The sequence below is a fragment of the Erpetoichthys calabaricus genome, chromosome 6 (genome assembly GCF_900747795.2).
Source record: "Erpetoichthys calabaricus chromosome 6, fErpCal1.3, whole genome shotgun sequence".
In the NCBI taxonomy this organism is placed as follows: Eukaryota; Metazoa; Chordata; class Cladistia; order Polypteriformes; family Polypteridae; genus Erpetoichthys; species Erpetoichthys calabaricus.
Window position 1 is genome coordinate 195,833,241 of NC_041399.2, and position 23,776 is coordinate 195,857,016.

Sequence of the window (23,776 nt, forward strand, 5' to 3'; positions counted from 1 at the left end):
GTGTTTTTGTGATGTGGGACGAAATCGAAGTACCTGTAGGTAACATACTTAGAAAACAAACAAACAAACAAACAAACAAATAAATAACGACAGTGCCAGCTCCACACGGGAGTTGACTAAGCTGTGATTTGAACCCACGCGCCTGTGAGGCAGTAGTGTCACCACTGCACCACCAGTCAGTAAGGCAGACTGGTCGAGGCAGTGTCACCTTAAGTCCATCTTCAGTCCTGTCATTTAATCGGCGCTTCAGACTCGCAGTTAAATTCAAATACTCTGCTGATAATCTCGTAACGCGGCAGCTGTGAGGTGATAGTTTGAAAAGGGATTTGAAAGTGTCTTTCAAATGACACTTCAAATGACACTTTCCACGACCAAACATCGGTTTGCACACTCATGGTAAAAACACAAGTCAGCATCTCACCCTGGAACAAATGCCACCGGTGAATGGCTTGAAGGTGGCGCTACTGAAGCAAACTCAAGAAATAAATACATACGAGGAGCACTGGCTGTGATTCGGCGGCTGCGCCAGATGCGAGCTGATGTCATACCTCGTCATCGATCAAGGAAAAGAGGGAGCCGCAGAATCCGAATTTAAAGCCCTTAGCGCACAGAAGCTAAGGAGGAAGGGAGAGCTCGAACACCCCGACAAACCCATCCATCTGGAGAGACAGGATAGAAATGGGGGGCTGCGGTGCACCGAAGTGCCAGTGGTAGGGCTGGAGGGAAGCAGATCGAGTCGAGCAGGTGTTAGTGTAACCCAACGCATCATCGCAATCAGGAGAATGGAGGGAGAATGAAAAGTGGCGGCGCTGTGCCCGTTGAAGTGAACCATCAAACCAGTCAGTGCCTCGCCGAACCGGGGCTGGACGCGGGGCGAGCTCAGCATTCACGGCGACTCCCTGTCAGATCAGGTCCCCGTCTTTCTCTACAGGTAGGACTGAAAATGCTTGTCTTCTTCTTGTCTCCGTGTCGCCGATTGGTGCTGCCATCCCGTCTCGGGCAGATCTGGCTTGGCTTGGTGAAGATTCGCCACGATGTCACTGGTTGCCTCTTTATTGGCGGTTTGAAACCAAAATGTTTTTCACACGCCGTAATTTATATGAATGACAAATTCTTCTGCAAGCAGACTGATGAAAAGTAACACAAGTAATAAATTACCTTGATTTTACAATGCGCAGGTATAGCTTGCATTATACGTCGCTGATTTCGGTTGAATAATTTCAACGAATACAAAACAAGGTAACTTCATAAGAAGAACATCCAGAAAATACGATCCGCTGCATAGTCTATGCCGTCACGGGGTGATTTATTAAAATCAGGGAGAAAACATAAAATCAAGGAGGAAGACAAACAGAGAAAAACTGTCAGCACAAGACGATTTATTACAAGTGAAGGCAGCGGGCTGTAACTTGACAGATACATAACAAGAAGGTGCTATTTGAAACCAGACAAATAAGTTTATTATTTCTCAAAAATTAAGCAACATCTACTCTTAAAAATAAGGGCTCTTTAAAGGCACTATATGGTTCTTGACTATGTCGGGTGATTCTTCATAGCACCATTGCCTGACCAAGCACCATTTCATTCTGGGACGGGTTTTTTGCATATGAACTTGATTCTTTGTGCTTTGAAAATCACATATTAAAAAAAAAAACATCGTGGTGGGCTGCAGGACATTAACAGATTAAGAAAACCTGGACTTTGCTTGTAGCAAAAGTACTTTTAAAACCATGAGCCATTGGTATTACACAAATCTGTTGCATTCTACAGGGTGGGGTATAAAGATCTCCCACATTTTGAAGGGGTATAAAAAAATGAACAAAGCTTTCTAAAAAAAAATTATATATATTTTTGAAAAGTACATCAAAAACAGTTTTATTTTAATCCATCCATCCATTTTCCAACCCGCTGAATCCGAACACAGGGTCACGGGGGTCCGCTGGAGCCAATCCCAGCCAACACAGGGCACAAGGCAGGGAACCAATCCTGGGCAGGGTGCCAACCCACCGCAGGACACACACAAACACACCCACACACCAAGCACACACTACGGCCAATTTAGAATCGCCAATCCACCTAACCTGCATGTCTTTGGACTGTGGGAGGAAACCGGAGCACCCGGAGGAAACCCACGCAGACACGGGGAGAACATGCAAACTCCACGCAGGGAGGACCCAGGAATCGAACCCAGGTCCCCAGGTGTCCCAACTGCGAGGCAGCAGCGCTACCCACTGCGCCACCGTGCCGCCCGTTTTATTTTAATCTGTTTTAAAAATCATATCAGATAAATGGCGGCTCTCGTTGGCAATATATTGCTGAAGACGTTCCCAGAAGCTCTCCATCACTCATCTCAGGTGGAATGACGTTGATTTCCTGTCTGATCCTTTCCTTCAGATCTTCAAGAGATTGAGGACAATGTTTGAAAACCTTTTCCTTCAGGTATCCCCAAAGGAAAAAGTCACATGGGCTTAAATCTGGTGACCATGCTGGGCCACCCCATGTCTCCCCTTAAAGAGATCAAATGCCCAGGGAACAATTCCCTCCAAGCGAACGTCGTGCTGTGTGAGCTGTGGCCCTCTCCTGCTGAAACCACACATGTTCTGTCCTAGGTCTGCCAGGTGATTTTCTTTTCAGTGTGGACCCAGTTGCCTGAAGGTTAGAAACCATAGTAAAATCCATCCATTATCCAACCTGCTATATCCTAACTACGGGGTCATGGGGGTCTGCTGGAGCCAATGCCAGCCAACACAGGGCGCAAGGCAGGAAACAAACCCTGGGCAGGGTGTCAGCCCACCGCAGCCATAGTAAAATCGTTTTTCCGATCTGGTACAGATGCATTTCAACCAAGTGCAAAGTGTGTACCGAACTCTCTCTGTGTCGCTGTCACAGAATGGTTGTTCTCATAATATGCTTGAACAACAAAGCCCTGACGTTCATTGGTCCAACTCGTGATGGGTACTGAAAACGGTAAAGCCGAACCTACCGAATGAGACCTACCCCACCTCTCTACCCCCACTACAGCCCGTACAGTTCTCCCTTGAAATGTGGGAGATCTTTATGCCCCACCCTATATATGTGGTTATTCACTGTAAACACTCTGTTACGGATGTTCATAAATAGAATGTTCTTTTTGGAGCCTTCATGTGGTTCCCTATTAGCATCTTCATTTCTGAGAGTGTACAGTACCCTCAGAAAGTAGTCCGACCCCATCACTTTTTGCTGTGACAAAATCATTTAAATCCCTTTTCCCCCTCATTAAGCAATACCCAAGTCTTCAATTTAGACAGATAGATAGATACTTTATTAATCCCAAGGGGAAATTCACAAATGAATGAATGAAAAGAATGGCCAGGTGGGGTATTACTCAAACCATGTTTTCCCCATTCATTCTTTTTCAGAGCCATTTTATTTGGTTAGATCACATGCAGCCAGATCTTACTTTGACTGAATTTCTTGTATTTGAGGAAGCAAGATTGGACTGAACAACATGCCACTCTTCCATGCATTCATCCATTTTCTAACCCATGTTCAGAGGTGCATGGCGATGGTGACAACCTCAGCAGCATTGGATGCAAGATGGAACTAACATGGAATTGGAAGCCTTTCCATCTCTGCATATCACTTTCCTCACACATACACACAGAAATCCAGCCAATTTAGAAATGTCAATTAACCTAAACAACAGGCTTCTTTGGTATGTGGGAAGAAACTAGGGTACTCCTTAGAGGAACCCTCATGAAGAAACAGACAGTATAGAAAGAGCTGAATTTAGAATCCTGATGCTCTGAGGCTTTGCACATTTCACTTGATACAATTTTAATATAACTGTCTTCACAAAGTTGTCACACAGCACTGCACAGGATACCAAAATTCAGATATAACATTTGGTAAATATTAATAACATGTATTTGTATTAACAAACAGATTAACTTACTGTATAGCATATGATAAAGGCCAGATGGTAGTGGAGGAGAGAGAGCTAAAACTGTAGTGTGTTGGGAATGCCGGAGGAAATGAACTCCTAGTCATCCACAGTTTTCATCAAAAACAAAGCTGTCTAAGGCCTCCGCCAGATGGACGCCAAGGCCTTCTATATTCAGTCTTAAACTGCTTACATGTACAGTATAAAGTTTTTTTTAATTCTGATAAAAACTCTAATATATTTAACAATGTCATATTATGTGACCCGCTCATGGGTTATGGCAGTGTTTATCAACCAGTATTCCGTAACACAGTAGTGCGCCATGAGAGCTGCCCAGGTGTGCCATTGAAAGAATAGTGTAGCACACCTGGGTCTGAACCAGAGAGGGTCAAGCTCTGCGGGTGGTCAAGACCTGTCTGAGGAGGACAGGACTAAGTGAAGAAGTTGACATAAAAGCAGCTCCACCATCGCTATGTTGCAGATACAGCACTTAGAACACTTCAGGCGCATCTCCTGGCTGCTTGAGTTCATCTTCCTGGGTGTGTGGTTGCCAGTGAGTCTCAGTGAGAGCTCAGTCTTCCATGAACACCTCGACAACCCCATCTATCTGGAGAGGAAGGGTAGGAATTGGGGGCTGCGGTGCACCAAAGTGCCAGTGGCAGGGGCAGAGGGAAGCAGATCAAGATGAGCAGGTGGTAGTGTAACCCAATGCATCATCACAACCAGGAGAATGGAGGAAGAATGTACAGTATAGTGGTGCTGCGCCCGTTGAAGTGAACCATCAAATCAGTAGGTGACTCTCTGATGTAGCTGACCCAGCCAGGGTTGGCTGTGGGACGAGTTCAGCATTCATGGCAATTCCTTTGCCAAATCAGATCCTTGTCTTTCTCTGCAGGTGGGACTGAAAATGTGTGCCTTCTTCTTGTCTCTGTGTTGCTGATTGGTGCTGCAGGAGTTCATCTTCCTGGGTGTGTGGTTGCTAGTGAGTCTCACAGGACTGGTGGGCAGTGGGCATACGAGTTGGCTCTGAGATAGGAAGGGGCGGGCAAAGGGATGAAGCAGCTGGGAGATGCCAGCAAACTGAGTGCTAAGTGTCATGTCTGTGAACACTGATCTCGAAGCTGCTGCTTAACTGGTTTCTCAGGTATTCCCACCACTTTGGACAGCTTAGAGCACGTGTATGAGATATAATATGTTAGTGGTTAGTAAAATAGGGAGATGTTCTTGGTTATAAAAAGTGTGCCACCACAGAAAAAAGGTTGGGAAGCACTGGGTTGTGGAACCGTAACCTGCAACCTTGAAGGAGGATGTCCAAATTCTGGTCATAGATTTGTCTTTAGAATTTTTAATGGGGACAGTTTTTTTTTTGTAAATATTCCTTTCTAATACTTTGTTATTTGTCCTGGTATTGTGTGTTAATTTCTACTGTGTTGTTGTGTAATGTGAAGTGCTGCTTTCTATTAAAGGTGCTCGCTGTCTGTTCCTTTGTAAGATGGAGCAGACAGGGAAGGCGGCGAGTGCAGGTTTTATTTCCATTTTCTAAAGTATGTCAACTGTGAAGTACTTTTGCTTAATAGTATCTTTAGCAGAACCATTACACATATTTAACATACAGACATACGCATACATACATTTTCAAACCCACCTTATCCAATTTATAGCCAAGCCTGGCAACTCAGGGCACAAGGCTAGTATGTTCCGTGGATGGGGCAGCAGTCCATCACAGGATACCTTCAGACAGGGTCAATCTGGAGTCACTTAACTTAACCTGCAACAACATTTATTTATATAGCACATTTTCATACAAAAAAGTAGCTCAAAGTGCTTTACATAATGAAGCAGTGGCACTGTAAGAATTATGTTTCTAGACTTCTCTAGCGCCTTCAACACCATCCAACCTCTGCTCCTTAGGGACAAGCTGACAGAGATGGGAGTAGATTCATACCTGGTGGCATGGATCGTGGACTATCTTACAAACAGACCTCAGTATGTGCGTCTCGGGAATTGCAGATCTAACATTGTGGTCAGCAACACAGGAGCGCCGCAGGGGACTGTACTTTCTCCGGTCCTGTTCAGCCTATATACATCGGACTTCCAATACAACTCGGAGTCCTGCCACGTGCAAAAGTTTGCTGACGACACTGCTATCGTGGGCTGCATCAGGAGTGGGCAGGAGGAGGAGTATAGAAACCTCATCAAGGACTTTGTTAAATGGTGCGACTTAAACCACCTACAACTGAACACCAGCAAAACCAAGGAACTGGTGGTGGATTTTAGGAGACCCAGGCCCCTCATGGACCCCATGATCATCAGAGGTGACTGCGTGCAGAGGGTGCAGACCAATAAATACCTGGGAGTGCAGCTGGGACAATAAATTGGACTGGACTGCCAATACTGATTCTCTGTGCAAGAAAGGACAGAGCCGCCTGTACTTCCTTAGAAGACTGGCGTCCTTCAACATCTGCAGTAAGATGCTGCAGATGTTCTATCAGATGGTTGTGGTGAGTGCCCTCTTCTGCGCAGTGGTGTGCTGGGGAGGCAGCATTAAGAAGAAGGATGCCTCACGCCTGGACAAACTAGTGAGGAAGGCAGGCTCTATTGTTGGCATAGAGCTGGACGGTTTGACATCCGTAGCAGAGCAACGGGCACTCAGCAGGCTCCTATCAATTATGGAGAATCCACTACATCCATTAAACAGTGTCATCTCCAGAGAGAGGAGCAGTTTCAGCGACAGACTGCTGTCACTGTCCTGCTCCACTGACAGACTGAGAAGATCATTCCTCCCCCAAACTATGCGACTCTTCAATTCCACCAGAGGGGGTAAACATTGAACATTATTCAAGTTATTGTCTGTTTTTTACCTGCATTTTTTATTACTCTTTAATATTTTTTGCTGCTGGAGTATGTGAATTTCCCCCTGGGATTAATAAAGTATCTATCTATCTATCTATCTATCTATCTATCTATCTATCTATCTATCTATCTATCTATCTATCTATCTATCTATCTATCTATCTATCTATCTATCTATCTATCTATCTATCTAAGAAAAGAAAAATAAAAGACAAAATAAGAAATTTAAAATAAGACAACATTAGTTAATATAGAAAAAGAGTAAGGTCGGATGGCCAGGGGGGACAGAAAAAACAAAAAAAAAAAACTCCAGATGGCTGGAGAAAAAAATAAAATCTGCAGGGGTTTCAGGCCACGAGACCACCCAGTCCCCTCTGGGCATTCTACCTAACATAAATGAAATACAGTAGTCCTCTTTGTATTTAGGGTTCTCATGGAAGGACTTGATGATGATGGTCATGCAGACTTCTGGCTTTTAATCCATCACTGTTAGAACATCACGGTGCTTTGAGTAGATGGTGGTGGCGCAAGCCACGACCTAAAGGACACTGGAAAAGGAAACAGAAGAGAGAGTAGGGGTTAGTACGGATTTTAGAGCCACCGTGAATAGTTATTATAATGAATTGGATATACAGAGTATCAGGATTTAAATTACAGTGAAGTTATGAGAAGGCCATGTTAAAATAATGTGTTTTCAGTAGTTTTTTAAAGTGCTCCACTGTATTAGCCTGGCGAATTCCTACTGGCAGGCTATTCCAGATTTTAGGTGCATAACAGCAGAAGGCCGCCTCACCACTTCTTTTAAGTTTTGCTCTTGGAATTCTAAGGAGACACTCAGTTGAGGATCTGAGGTTACGATTTGGAATATAAGGTGTCAGACATTCCGATATATAAGCCGGGGCGAGATTATTTAAAGCTTTATAAACCATAAGCAGAATTTTAAAGTCAATTCTGAATGACACAGGTAACCAGTGTAGTGACATCAAAACTGGAGAAATGTGTTCAGATTTTCTTTTCCTGGTAAGGATTCTAGCAGCTGCATTCTGCACTAGTTGCAAACGATTGATGTCTTTTTTGGGTAGTCCTGAGAGGAGTGCGTTACAGTAATCTAGCCAACTGAAAACAAACGCATGAACTAATTTCTCTGCATCTTTCGATGATATAAGAGGTCTAACTTTTGCTATGTTTCTTAGGTGAAAAAATGCTGTCCTAGTGATCTGATTAATATGCGATTTAAAATTCAGATTACAATCAACGGTTACCCCTAAGCTTTTTACCTCCGTCTTGACTTTTAAACCTAATGCATCCAGTTTATTTCTAATGTTGGATGTTGGATTATTGCACTCCTACAAATAAAAAACACAAAGAGTGACGCAAGGTTTCTTCTTCTCTCCTGAGATCTGCTCTTAAAACATGCCACTAAATAAGATTAGACACAAAATCCAGGGCGATATCTATCTGCTAATCTGCGGAAGTCAGACTCTCCCCCTCTTTAGACAAACCCTTTGGGAGCTCGACTCTCTGCCCAGGACTTTTAATCATGGCTCCAATTCAGATTCTCTTTGAACTTCTTGTACCCTACTACAGTAGAAATAATATTTTAAAAAGGCTCTTTTCTAAGCAGCTATCTTTAAGTTACAGTAAGAAGGCATAGCCAACATGACACATATGGGAGGGAAGAGTGTGCATCAGATTTTACCACAACCACTGACTAAAGCAGCGGTTCTCAAACTGTGGGGCCATATGTGGTGTAATTTCGCTATTCGTAGGAAAATTTTAAACTTGTAGCAGTGTTTCAGCAGCAAAAAAAATAGAAATAAATTTTATTAGGGTTTCAAAAAAACATTAGGGGCGCGATTAAAACTGTTAATGAAAACTTGTGTTGCAAATACTTAAAGGTTGAGAAACGCTGGACTAAAGCAAAGGGACAAAAACAGTTTATTTCTTTAATGGAAGTATTTTTGGACAAATGAGTATTAGCAGCAAACAAAAGTCTGAATTACAGTAGGACACCCTAATTAAGGGTGTACATAAGAAATTATTTACTTCATGATGTAAAATTGCATAATAAACAAGACTAGTTGTGTCAGAGGGTGGCATGGTGGCGCGCAGTTAAGAGATCTGGGTTCGCTTCCCGGGTCATCCCTGCGTGGAGTTTGCATGTTCTCCCCGTGTCTGTGTGGGTTTCCTCCCACAGTCCAAAGACATGCAGGTTAGGTGGATTGGCGATCCTAAATTGTCCCTAGTGTGTGCTTGGTGTGTGTGTGTGTGCCCTGCGGTGGGCTGGTGCCCTGCCCGGGGTTTGTTTCCTGCCTTGCACCCTGTGTTGGCTGGGATTGGCTCCAGCAGACCCCCGTGACCCTGTAGTTAGAATATAGTGGGTTGGATAATGGATGGATAGTTATGTCAGACATGTGAAATATTAAAATGTATGCCTCAATTTAAATGTTTAAACTATAAATATTCCTGATTGTCATATAAGTTTGTCATATGAACAATACTGGAAAGTACTACAAGAAACAGTCCAGTCTCCTTTTCTCGTCACTCTGCACACCTCAGACTGTAAATATAACACAAGGTCATATCACTTGCAGAAATTCTCAGATGATTCTGCACTTATGGGGTGTATTGATAAGGGGATGAGACAGAGGAGAGGAGTCAAGTGGAAAAGTTTGTTTCTTGGTACAAAGAGAATTGTCTGGATCTTAACATCAGCAAAACCAAGGAACTGGTTATTGAGTTTCACCACACCAAAGAGCCTCTACGTCTGGTCACTATTCTGGGAGTGGATGTAGAGGTGGTCCACATTAATGGCAGGTTGGACTGGTCTCAGAACACAGAGGAACTATATAAGAAAGGGCAGTGCAGGTTCTTTATTTCTTAGGAGACTGCATTCCTTTAATCTGGAAAGTGACATCCTTCACATCTTCTTTAACTGTGTGCACGGCCGTCTTAACAGTATCATAGGCCCCCGGGCAAAGTAGAGCACTGGGACCCCTGTTTTGATAGCAAAATAGAAACATACATAGGCATCAGAAAAATGTGGGCCCCTATGCTCGTGAGACCTCCAGGCAACTGATTAGCATGCCCATGCGTTATGACGGCCCTGACTGTGTGAAGGCCAGTGTGATTTTCTACACTGTGGTGTGCTGGGCTGGTGACATCACTTCAAGATAGGCCCACCAAATCAAAAAGATAATTAAAAGGACAGGCTCAGTTACAGTGCATCTGGAAAGTATTCACAGCACATCACTTTTTCCACATTTTGTTATGTTACAGCCTTATTCCAAAATGGATTAAATTCATTTTTTTCCTCAGAATTCTACACACAGCACCCCATAATGACAACGTGAAAAAAGTTTACTTGAGGTTTTTGCAAATTTATTAAAAATAAAAAAACAGAGAAATCCCATGTTCATAAGTATTCACAGCCTTTGCTCAATACTTTGTCGATGCACCTTTGGCAGCAATTACAGCCTCAAGTCTTTTTGAATATGATGCCACAAGCTTGGCACACCTATCCTTGGCCAGTTTCGCCCATTCCTCTTTGCAGCACCTCTCAAGCTCCATCAGGTTGGATGGGAAGCGTTGGTGCACAGCCATTTTAAGATCTCTCCAGAGATGTTCAATCGGATTCAAGTCTGGGCTCTGGCTGGGCCACTCAAGGACATTCACAGAGTTGTCCTGAAGCCACTCCTTTGATATCTTGGCTGTGTGCTTAGGGTCGTTGTCCTGCTGAAAGATGAACCGTCGCCCCAGTCTGAGGTCAAGAGAGCTCTGGAGCAGGTTTTCATCCAAGATGTCTTTGTACATTGCTGCAGTCAACTTTCTCTTTATCCTGACTAGTCTCCCAGTCCATGCTGCTGAAAAACATTCCCACAGCATGATGCTGCCACCACCATGCTTCACTGTAGGGATGGTATTGTCCTGGTGATGAGCGGTGCCTGGCATTCACACCAAAGAGTTCAATCTTTATCTCATCAGACCAGAGAATTTTCTTTCTCATGGTCTGAGAGTCCTTCAGGTGCCTTTTGGCAAACTCCAGACGGGCTGCCATGTGCCTTTTACTAAGGAGTGGCTTCCGTCTGGCCACTCTACCATACAGGCCTGATTGGTGGATTGCTGCAGAGATAGTTGTCCTTCTGGAAGGTTCTCCTCTCTCCACAGAAGACCTCTGGAGCTCTGACAGAGTGACCATCGGGTTCTTGGTCACCTCCCTGACTAAGGCCCTTCTCCCACGATCGCTCAGTTTAGATGGCCAGCCAGGCTCTAGGAAGAGTCCTGGTGGTTTTGAACTTCTTCCACTTATGGATGATGGAGGCCACTGTGCTCATTGGGACCTTCAAAGCAGCAGAAATTTTTCTGTAACCTTCCCCAGATTTGTGTCTCGAGACAATCCTGTCTCGGAGGTCGAGAGACAATTCCTTTGACTTCATGCTTGGTTTGTGCTCTGACATGAACTGACAACTGTGGGACCTTATATAGACAGGTGTGTGCCTTTCCAAATCATGTCCAGTCAACTGAATTTACCACAGGTGGACTCCAATTAAGCTGCAGAAACATCTCAAGGATGATCAGGGAAAACAGGAGGCACCTGAGCTCAATTTTGAGGTTCATGGCAAAGGCTATGAATACTTGTGTACATGTGCTTTCTCAGTTTTTTGATTTTTAATAAATTTGCAAAAATCTCAAGTAAACGTTTTTCCCGTTGTCATTATGGGGTGTTGTGTGTAGAATTCCGAGGAGAAAAATGAATTTAATCCATTTTGGAATAAGGCTGTAACATAACAAAATGTGGAAAAAGTGATGCGCTGTGAATACTTTCCGGATGCACTTTATGTGGATTCCCTGGAGGTAGCAGTGAAGGAGAGAATGAAAACAAAACTGAGTGCCATTATGAACAATGCTACACATCCTCTGTATGACACACTAACACCAAGGACTTTCAGCCAACAAGTGGCTCAGCAGAAGTGCATCAAGAAGCACTACAGGGTCTCCTACATACCAAGAGCAATATTTCTGCATAACACCTCACTGGAACTGGGACAGCCAAGTCAGAGCCTTTCTTGTTTTCAATTTTCTTGCTTTATAGTCATTCCAGTGTGTGTTCAGACCAAAGTGTGTATATTTATTTACATACCGTATATACTCGCGGATAAGTTCTCCCGCAGATAAGTCGGGCCTTGATTTTACCGTATAATTTCTGGTATTTTATAATGTCAATCGTATAAGTCGAATGCGGAAAACTCACGCTATTGGTCCAAGAGATTATGATATGTTAACGCGCACCTGAGAGAGTAACCACGGAGCACACAGCCTTTTTTTCTATGTATTGTGCCTACGAGACCACACAGTAATACCCGAACTATTCTGAAGTAACGTTTGCACTGATTTGTGTTTTTTGTATTTCACACCCCCATACACATTTATCATAAGAGCATCCCTTATCTACAATGGGGCTGTGGTATAGCAGGTCCATGGCTTTAAAAAATAATAAGGGCCAGGTTTTAATCCGTATAGCTGTGTCATTCTCCGTGGGCGCGATTGCACAGCTGCAGGGAGTTAATGAGGTAGTTGGTACGAGTCGCACCTGCACGTGTGGGTGCGATCGTTCTCAATCGCTTCAATGGCTTCCTGCGGTATGTGATTAAGGCGCTGTGCCCACGGAGGCGCGGGGGTATGTATATATACGGGTTGACACCAGGAAAGGGGGATAGATCGATCAAGGAGAAAAAAAAGGAAAAAGAGGTTAAAGAAAATGAAAGAGCGGTCTTAGCAGGAATATCTGGCAACCTGTAAGGAGGAGACAGCATGAGCTGGGCCCCCGTGAAGGAGCGTTTGGTAGTGGCACTCTAGGGACTAGTCTACCCCACTGAATGTTCGGGTGAGTGGAGTGAGCAAGGCAGGTGTCCTCCCGAGGGATCTGAGGAGCGACTGCGTGAGCGCGAACGATGAGGGGAGGAGAACGACCTCGGGCAGTCTGGAGGTAGTCAAGACGGAGATCAGCCGAAAGGAGCTCGTGGCTGTTGGGTCTCTGCCGGCTGCAGGATCAATGGGTGAGCCGGGGAGAATGAAAGACAGAGGTGTGCTAAGATCGTGAAGAGTGAGACTGCATTTTTAACCTCTTATTTTAATGGATTTATTTATTGTTTTTATCCCCACTGAACACTTGTTTTTATGAATTATTTATTGAAACCAGATGCACTGGACTTTGGACACTGTTTTGATTTTTATTATGGAATAAAAGCACTTTGTCACTATTTGGAAATAGCCCCTAGCCTCATTTGTCAGCTCATCTCGGTGACATTGCCGATGGTGTCGGGTTCAAGAGCTCCCAGACGTTGGATGGGAGCCTGGAGCGAACCTGCATTGTCACAGGGGCGTTCGGTCATAAGAAAATATGAAGCTGGTTTTAAATTAAACATCATTGAAGTAGCGAAAGAAGTTGGTAACTGTGCTGCTGCAACAAAATTCGATGTGTCTGAGAAACTGGTGTGAGATTGGAGGAGTCAAGAAGATGTAAAAAAAAATAAAATTTGTCGCATTTTTGAACAGGCAGTATAAGTTGGGATCTGATTTTATGATCGATTTTCTGGGTTTCAAGACCGACTTATACATGAGCATATACAGTAGTTACTTTATCTATCTATCTATCTATCTATCTATCTATCTATCTATCTATCTATCTATCTATCTATCTATCTATCTATCTATCTATTTATTTATTTATTTATTTATTTATTTAAAGAGCTTCTATAAAAAGCCAAATGTCCCCCTGGGGTCATATAAAGTTCTATCTAGTCTAGTCTAGTTTTACCCTTTGATAGAGGTCCATAGTGAGCTAGAAAAGGATCCAAAATAACATCATATTCATAATCACTGACCTTGAAATTTTCTAAAATTTTAACCCACATGCTCATTTTTGAAATGTGTCCTTTTTAAACTTCTGGGATTGGCATTTAGAAGTCTAGGACCACCAGTAAAGAATCAAATATCAAAAATATGATCATGTTTGTGATCCGCACCATTGAAATAGGAAAAAAACAATATTCTGTATGTCTATATAACTCACGGGTGGGCAAAGTCAGTCCTGGAGAGCCGCAGTGGTTGCAGGTTTTGGTTCCAACCCAGTTGCTTAATTAAAAACCAATCCTTGCCAATAATTTAATGGCTTGCTATTGGGGAATAAAAATCTACCCTTTTTTTGTACATCTGCCTCTCAGTCCCAAACTACTAGCAGGCCATCTGCCCCCTGGAAGGCTTGTGGTGTCTTACATAAGCAGATATCAAGATAAGTTGCATGGTATATCATATGTGGGAGTTTTCTCATACCAGTGAGTCAGGAAGTGCCAGATAAAAAAAAGCAATTTCAAAGTGTTCATTATGAACCCCAAATACCGATTTTGCTCCATTATATTTCATAGTTCCTCCTTTGAAGTTTTAAATTAGTTTTTTTTTTTTTTTTTTTTGCAGGGGATCAGCACTTCTGACCTTAAATTTAAGTGGAGGAAGTGATCTTCCATCCATCCATTATCCAACCCGCTATATCCTAACTACAGGGTCACGGGGGTCTGCTGGAGCCAATCCCAGCCAACACAGGGAGCAAGGCAGGAAACAAACCCCGGGCAGGGTGCCAACCCACTGCAGGGTGTACACACACACACACACCAAGCACACACTAGGGACAATTTAGAATTGCCAATGCACCTAACCTACATGTCTTTGGAAGGAAACCAGAGTACCCAGAGGAAACTCACGCAGACACAGGGAGAACATGCAAACTCCACGCAGGGAGGACCTGGGAAACGAACCCGAGTCACGTGCCACCTAAAGTATTAACTTTGACATGCAGCAGACCAAAACCAGTCCATTACAAGTCTTTACAGATGCATATTTAGGATTTACAGTAAATGAAGTAGGCCAAAGCTAACACACTACAAACACACAGCTGTGCGCCATCCTTTGCAGTAAAATACTAGAGAAAAGCCAAGCAAAATGACACCTTTTATTGGCTAACTAGAAAGATTACAATATGCAAGCTTTCGAGGCAACTCAGGCCCCTTCTTCAGGCAAGATTACATCTTGCCTGAAGAAGGGGCCTGAGTTGCCTCGAAAGCTTGCATATTGTAATCTTTCTAGTTAGCCAATAAAAGGTGTCATTTTGCTTGGCTTTTCTCTACATTCATAATGGCTAACACGGTACAACACCCTAGTACTAGTAAAATACTAGAAACAGTAGGACTAAACAGCTCAGGGATGCCATGTAGCTCAATTATAATTCATTCACCACTTGCTGATAAAATGTATGCGAGCCAAAACCAATAAATTGCAAGGACTTATACTAAGAAACCATTTGGTATATTTGATCACAAAACACAGCAGAAACAAATCAAGTCCTTCAAGATATTCAGTAAATTCAATCATTAAAAAAGCAACCAACTACAAGGCCTCACAACTGAGCACCATTTATTACATTTAACCACTAACAGGAGGAAAAATTGGCACAGTTTTGCCGTAGTGCTTACTTAAGGGCCATGTGCCATTTGATATATTGAACCTTGAGGGTGGAAAATTGCAGCAGCTTTCAAGGCCTCACATTACTGCTACATAAGGCTTTAACAGCTAAATGCAGCAGACCAAAACCAGCCAATTACAATGTTCTAAAGATGTGCTTTCCTGCCACGATGAATTCCAAAATCCATATTACTAACCGAGAATGCTAAACCGGATGATGGACGCAGGCACATCCGGCAATGGGCCGTAGCTGCAAAAAGACGTACTGCGCAGGCGCAAAAAGAGTCCGCGAGAGTCGGCTGAGGAGCCGAGAAAGGCGGACAAAAGAGGGCGAGAGAGGCGGATGAGGAGAAAGGCGGACAAAAGAGGGCGACAAAGGCGGATGAGGGGCCGCGAGAGGCGGACAAGACCACAGAAAAAAGGAGTGAGCACATACAAAAAGGAGTCACAGAAATGAGTCGCAACAAGCACCGAAAAAAGGAAAAGGCACATAAAAACGTAGTCAAACGCGGGCAAAGCACGAAACACATTGCACACGAAACTAAACACACCAAAAAAAAAGAACAGACGAGCGCACAACAGCAAGGCACGACCACACCCCCCCCACACCCTACAGGCACGGGACGGGACACATACCAAGAGGGGGATTCAACAAGCCCATGGAAGACAAAAAAAAAGAACACAAAACCGCCCCACAGACCCTACAAGCAAGGGACAGGACACACACAAAGAGGGGGATTCAAACAAGACACAGGAACACAAAAAGAAAGAAGACGCTCGCGCAACAACAATCCCCCCCCCCCCCCCCCAAATCAATAAGAAGTGACACCCAAAGCCACATATTTAAAGGAAATGTCCATATTAAACATACGTCATCTCAAAACCTTCACACTAGGCAGCATAGGTGGATCTCATTAAAATAAAGCACTATTAACCGTTCAACTGGAGAAAAGGCTCCATATTAACAGTGAGTGCGATCTTCCTTAATACTTAATACATATTTCGCACGCTGAGGAACAAACAAGTCATGCATACACGGTCACGGGTACAAAACGATTCGGATCGGATAACGGGACCAAACACACGAACACGAATGAAACAAAAACAATACACGGCGGCGCATACAACGCGCTTCGGAAAATACGCGAGAAAAAATGTCTCGGATCAAAAAACGCAAAGCTCAAGTAACCCCGTTACAGAGACGTGCCCAAATGAACAGACACATTGAACGTAGACGCATACAGCGCGCGTCTCAAACTGCTGCATCAAAACAAGCACGATTTCAAAAGAATAAGCTCACGTCTCAGACATACAAAAAAGGGAGCAAAGCAACGCGCATATGACCGGACAGAAAACAAGCAAGCAAGACTCCAAAAGCAGAAAGCTCAACTGACCGACATACAAAAACGGACAAGGCACGATACAAACAATGCACGACATAGAGTGAAACGGACTTTGCGCAAAGCGGAGGCGAATCAATTAAAAATCAAAAATAGCGCGTCACAAATAATGGACATGCAACAACGCGGCACTCAAACACCACAAGCAAAACATGTTAACGGCGGCGAAGGCTACAACGGGCTTCTCACACAGCACAGGCAAATCGATTACAGCTCCAAAACAACACGTCCCAAATACTACACATGCAACAACGCGCCTCTCAAACGGCACAAGCAAAACATACACCAGGAAAATTCATTCGGATTAATGAATGTCATTTGCAATCATTGTCATTCAGTTCACTTCCCTGAAGAAACAACTGGCAATACAAATAATACATTTACACGTTGTTGTCAAAAGGGTCAAATTAGACTGCCTCCTTTACATTCATATACTGAATATCTACAGAACCTTCTAACTAGCGATGTACCTGAAAGTGAAATCTTTATCAACTGCATTAGATCCTACAAATCGGTATCCACTATGAACATTAACAGTGGCACTGCACGTGACATCCGTCTTGAAAAAATGTTGTTTATTAATGAATGTACAATGGCATGAAGTCACTTACTCAACACCATTCATAAACTTCTACAAACGTTTATGAATAATAATATTCGATTTGGAAGAAAGGTACTTTTATGAGGAGGAGATTTTAGACAGTGATTAGCTATTCTTCCAGATGCCATGCACTCAGCTATTGTTCAGTGCACCTTAAAATACGCAGACAATTGGCATTGCTTTCAAAAGATACAGTTAGTAAAAAAGATGCGATGTCCAGAACCAGATCATAACAATTGCTTATTACAACTGAGAGATGGTACACTCACCAATACAGATGGACTTCGCCCACATATTATTACAATTCCTCAAGCCTTTATCTGCGACGACTTAGTTACAGAGACATTTGGAACAGCAATCTCATTAGACCAAATGCCCCTTTTAACACAATGCACTATATTATGTCCAAAAAATATTAATGTGTAAAACATAAATACCCAAGTCATTCCATTACTTCCTGGAGAGACACAACTCTTTCTAAGCTCTGACAAACTTGACTCTGATCACAACAATAACCATCTTCATTGACCTTACAAGTTCTGAGCTGGAATTACCTTTTACACTTAAACGGCGTGTACAAAGAAATTTTCCAATAAACCTTTACACTGTGTCACACACTTTATTGTTTGCTTTCTATTTGCATCATCTACACCTTCACACTATTCTATATCTCATTTATACATCACGCTCTTTGTCATTCCCAACACCAGGGGTTGGCGAGCGAAGCGAGCAGGGGGCAGAGCCCCCTAGTAAAACAATAAATAAGAATTTCAGGACAATAGTCTTGACTTGACTTCAATACAACTTATTTCTGACCATTTCTTCCATAATCTGCTGCAAGGTTCTTTATGTGCTGCAAAGCTTAGTGCAACTGATGAGACATAAAAGGTTGTAAGAAGTTAAAGGAATAAATGAAGTTACAGTCACTCAGCTAGATCATATATAAATAATACAGTTTTGACAGATCTTCATCTCTGGCTAAAGCCCTAACCATGGCTTTAGTTTCTTTAATTTTTGTTATTTTGTGTTTGTGCTCTTTAAATTCATTCCATCCACTATGTACCATTAAAGCTGTCTGGGCAAGACGATGGGCCACAGTATTAGCGAGCTGCTCAATGGCTTTATATTCAGGCGGACCTCTCACTATGATATGTGCAGCAATGTCCTGCCACCTCATCATTTGTCGTTTGTCATCAGTGCTTTTGGATTGACACTAAGGTGAGCTTACGGATCTTCTTGCTTTTCATGGTATAACGGTGCAGATAATTGTTTTGTGATTGGAATGTACCGTATGACTTCTGTTTGTGTTGAAAATGACCAGTCCCATTGTTCTTTTCCTGTTTGCCATGAGGCCCAGTTCCATAGCCAGGATAGCCCATACCTCCAATTCATGGATTGTGTTGGAGTATCAAGTCATAAGCTGTTGATCAACACCAAGATTAAAGTTCAAGGCCCAGTGGTTCACAAAGTCTTGCATGACAGATGGACAACTCTTAGCATTTTATATGTGGACTAGCTGTTGACCTGTCAAAGATGGGTTCAAATTGAAGTCATCAACGAGGACCTCAATGTTAAAGTTTGCAGTACATCATATATTGGAATGTATTTTGTAATGAATGTAGTAATAAATTACAGTACATTGCATTTTTCATTCAAACAGATGGTGCATCACAAACATTTGCAGTAATAACCTGCATTTTGTTTTTTGCAATACCAGTATGTATCAGGTTAAAAGCTTTCCATCCAGACCAATATCAGAGTTCTAGCTTGCGAGTAATCGCGTGAGAGACAGACAGACCTTAGCGTTTTATATTTATAGATTTACATAGTTTTGCTGTGGTACCTTATCACAGGCATTTTGGAAACTGAGACAAATAATACTATATGAACCATTTTGATCAAAATCTTTTGTTTCTAACGCATACATTTCTAAAATATTTGTGAGATACAATGTCTCTTTCTAAATGAATGCTGACTGTTCACTAATGCACCTGTACAAGATATGTATTACTCAATTTTATCTTTAATAATTGCTTTTGTTCATTTGTTGGTGATGCACGTTAAGCTACTTGGCTTAAGCCGATGTCACATTACATGACGTTTTGTTTTTGACTGTGTCAGATGTGCTAACTGAGCGCCGATCCTTTAGTGCAGCCAATGCTTCATTAACTGTTAAAAGCTGCAGTGATTTCAACAGCAGTCTCTGCCCTTTATTTCTTTTTTCCATTCTGTTATGGTATGTAAAATATGAGAAATCAGACAGACGAGCTGATCTTCTGTTTGTGAGGTCCGTAGCTTCCGTGCTGCTTGATGGAACCGATGCTGTACCAGTGCTTTGTTAAGGCTTAATAGCCATGGTGCGTTCAGTCTCATCATCACTTCATCCTTTGCGTTGTACTTCCTACTGAATGCTTATTGGTTCTCAAGTCTTGAACAAAAACAGGCCACCTGTGCAACCAACCAGAAAATTAAACCTGTTTGATGTTATCCCAGCCAGTTGCAGACTAATTGGTCTTAGTCATTAAGTATGTCACATTAGCCAATGGGCTTCACAGAGGCATGCCGCCGACTGCATCCAACTGACTTAGATGATGTAAATGAAGGCTATGACTGAAAATCACTGGAAAAGTCATTTAATGTGACAGGCTTTATAGTTGCAAGGATCAGTATAATAGTCATACTTGACAGACAAACAATTAGGCAGCCCAAAGAGCCATAGCAAACTAAATGAATGGGTCCAGCAGAGGAAACTAATGTCACTGAGAGGTGATTGTTGGGTTAATCATCAAACTTCCATCTCCAATAATTTTACTTAACCACAATAACACAAATCCTGGTTCCCTGTGTTCTCAGAGAACATTCCAGTGTAGATGTCTGCCATCTTCTGGGTACCACACAAGCAGCAGCCTTTTACAGAAGCTTTCTCTCTCTTTCTTCTTTTCGTGGGACAACTTTGTTTTTTAATCATTTATTTATATATTTCTCTTTCTCGCTTCCGTAAAGTTCTAATATGTCATTGGGGACAAATAAACTACATCTATCTATCTATCTATCTATCTATCTATCTATCTATCTATCTATCTATCTATCTATCTATCTATCTATCTATCTATCTATCTATCTATCTATCTATCTATCTATCTATCTATCTATCTATCTATCTATCTAATACAAGAATGAAGAAAGCTGATTAGTAATCCAGTCACTGAGACTAACAGTGTTTAATTTCTGTTTTACTGCAAGATGGGCCAAATACTAAAATCAATAAACCCAGTCAGGAAAATGCCATATGATAAGTTAACGCATATTCATTATTTACAGCATATTGATGGCTTTATTCCGTGAGCTGAAAATATGCCCGAATGTGCCTCTTCACAATAAAAGGAAAAGCATAGATGATCAGTTACATGGCATTTCCATTAAGAAAACCATACAGTTCAGATCATAGAAGAATTGATGGCTAAGTAGGTTGAAGAAAATATTGCATCCTCTTTGAAATGTTCCATATTGCTGATATAAATGAAAACACTGTAATTACTTTATGAATGTACTGTATTTGACAGTGCACTACATTTTCCATAACCTTATCGTCTACCTGATTCTACCATGAGGTTTTGCTTTATGGTCTCTAATAGTAATGAGCTTACTGACCTATGGAACTCAATTCTAGTGCAGTGATCAATCCAATGACACATTATGGCTTTTTTCTTTCTCTTGTTTCAAATGATTTTTTCTGGTTTGTTGTCTCTTCAGAAGAATAAACCCACCCAGTGTTTTCAAGCAGAACTAAACTAAATGGATAACTATGGACATGCTTGTCAAATCTAATTATTACTTCGTCTCTTTCTCAAACTTCAGATTGCTTGCTTATTATGCACTGCATACTAAGAGGGCACATACTAAATGAGATACAGCCACCTACTCCGACTTGAGCTGCAGTTCTTTTAGATTTTGTAGAACATCAAACACTTTCAAGTATCTATGGGGCAGTAAATTACAGTTAACTATGTTTTAAATTTGACCTAGTTGGTTGGCATGGTGGCACAATGTTTGATTCCACTGTGTGTAAAGTCTGTATGTTCCCCTTTGGTTCACATGGGTGTCTCCATTACCTTCCACAGTCTAGATGTATGTAACATCAATTGGTGTCTTAAGATTTCTCCTGTCTCAATGTGTATGGATGGTGGTTTGAACACACGTTTGGAAGGACTGGCATGGAGCTGAGTGTGCCACTGGTTTAAATCCCAGGCCTAAAATGCTGACCAAGATGAATGAGTTGGCAAATAGGTAGCTAGATAAATGAGAAGAATTCAACTGCAGAGCCGCATCCAGGGCCGGATTTATATGAAAAGAGGCCCTAGGCTATTCCACTTATGAGGCCCTTTCACCTTCCATTTTTAAGTTTGTAAATTACATAAGAGATAATAAAATACATCATTACTGTGATTAACCAATACATTTTTATGTTTGTTTATTAGTCATATGCGTAAAATTTCTCCTTATTTTCGGTTCAGTGTTTTAGTGTTCACTGTTTTTAGAATAGTGTAATTTTAATTTTGCTAACAATTTGAATGTAGGCCCCTCTTGATCTTGAAGCCCTAGGCTGAAGCCTAGTTAGCCTATAGGAAAATCCGGCCCTGGCCGTATCTCATGTCTACACCAACGGTTTCACGGTGGAAGTGATGTCACCTCATGTCCATACTCCATGCTAATGACATTAATCCCTAACCTTAACTTACCCCAATCTAAATCGTTTATACTACATGCTAACCACATTAACCCTTAAACTTAACAAAACTAACCCCTAACCTTACGTTACCCCTAATCTTTTCCATTTATGCTACATGATAACTACACTAACCCCTAAGGTTAACTTCCACTGTGAAACTGCTGGTGTAGACCTGCGGTGACATATGGTGCTGCAGTGCTTGTGGTTCTGTGGTTAGATATTATTGTAGATAAATGGCTGTGTTATGATGCAAGTTCCAAAGCACTTGAGTCCCAAGGGTACTTCCAAAAATTCTCAATAAAGGGGAAAATCCCTTCAAAAACCAAAGTTAGATAAAAAAAAATTAGGATCTTTATAAAATAAAATTCACATTTTTCACAAAAATGTTCTTTATTAGCACAAAGGTAATAGCATTTGCCCAAAACAATAAGGTAATCAAATACAAGTAAAAATCCTAATACAGAAAGACAAAGTCAAAAACAGAGCATGACCTCAAAATCACAATAAACGTAGAAGATCACAGTAACTCATCACTCCTCAGTGCAATCGAATGAACAGCTAAGAATTGTGGGAATCCCTCACCTTTAAAGGGCTGAGGACAGTCCATGGCAGTGATGGGCACGTGATCCTGCCTCCTGGGGAACCACCCACAAAACGCAAAGCACATAATAAAAGCAGCTTATACACAATACTCCAAGTTAATAAAATACACAAGTAATATCATATTTCTAATATAACTTACAATATTACCATACAATAATCAAACATGAACAATGAAGGCATAAAACAAAGATCTGAAGTCCAGCCAGGGGAGGAACCCTGACTGAAATATAATGGGCTGGAAGGCTGTCAAGTCAAGTCATGGTTATTTATATAGTAATTTGAAAACAACTAAAAGTTGGCCAAAGTACTTTACATCAATAAAATCAACAACAGATAAGAAAAAGACTAAAAAACAATACATTTGTTATAAACTAAAGAATTCAAAAAACTCACAGAGGCCCAAAATAACTCAAAATGCACACTAGAAGGGGGAAAAAATCAAATCCAGGCTAGACTCAAAAATGACAATGTAGTATCTTCATAAATAAAAGATTATTTTGTATAAAAGAATGCATGTAACAATATAAAGCTCCATGGAGCACAAGATGCAAAAGGAGTTGGAAAAGGCAATCCAGAGACCAACAAATCCCGATACACAATTCAGTAGGCAAAGTCAAAAACAGAGCAAAAGGTAAAAAAAACAAATACAGAAAATCACAAAATGTACAGAATAAACACCGGTGAAACTCACCCCACCACGAGTGTATTCAATGAACCGCAAGGGACTGTGGGTTTTCTTTTTCAGTCTTAACAGAGCTGAGGGCAGCCCCTTGTGGTGATGAACAGGTGGCACCACTTCTTGGGGGACCATCCACTTAATCTCCTGTTTAGCGCTGTTAATTCTCATCCCAACTCCATCACAATCAGCTGCAAACCTTTTGAGTGCATGCTGGCTGTCACAGTCTGATGAGGCCAATAAGACGTAAGCTGCAAACAGCATAGAGCAACCCCTAGGCTTCCAAACTGTATAATCTGTAATCCTCAACTGTAACCTGACATCCTTTGCATGAAAATAACAAAAGACAGGCTGCATTCTTAGTGCAATTCAACACCGACAATGAACAGACCCGACTTCAGCATCAAATATGTGAGCACAGCTCTTGGTCTGTAAACACAAAGCTTGAAAACCTTGTAGCAGCAGCCCCCCGGAACTC

General features: G+C 41.9%; 1 protein-coding gene across 1 annotated transcript in view; it reads left to right on the forward strand.

Moving 5' to 3' along the window:
* The first annotated feature begins 547 nt into the window (after positions 1–547).
* The window catches only part of lrrc24 (leucine rich repeat containing 24), a 42,526-nt gene continuing 19,297 nt past the window's right edge, over positions 548–23,776 (forward strand). Inside the window, exon 1 of the mRNA XM_028804253.2 lies at positions 548–931. The gene's annotated coding sequence lies outside the window, so the exon portion shown is untranslated. The remainder of the gene's footprint in view (positions 932–23,776) is intronic.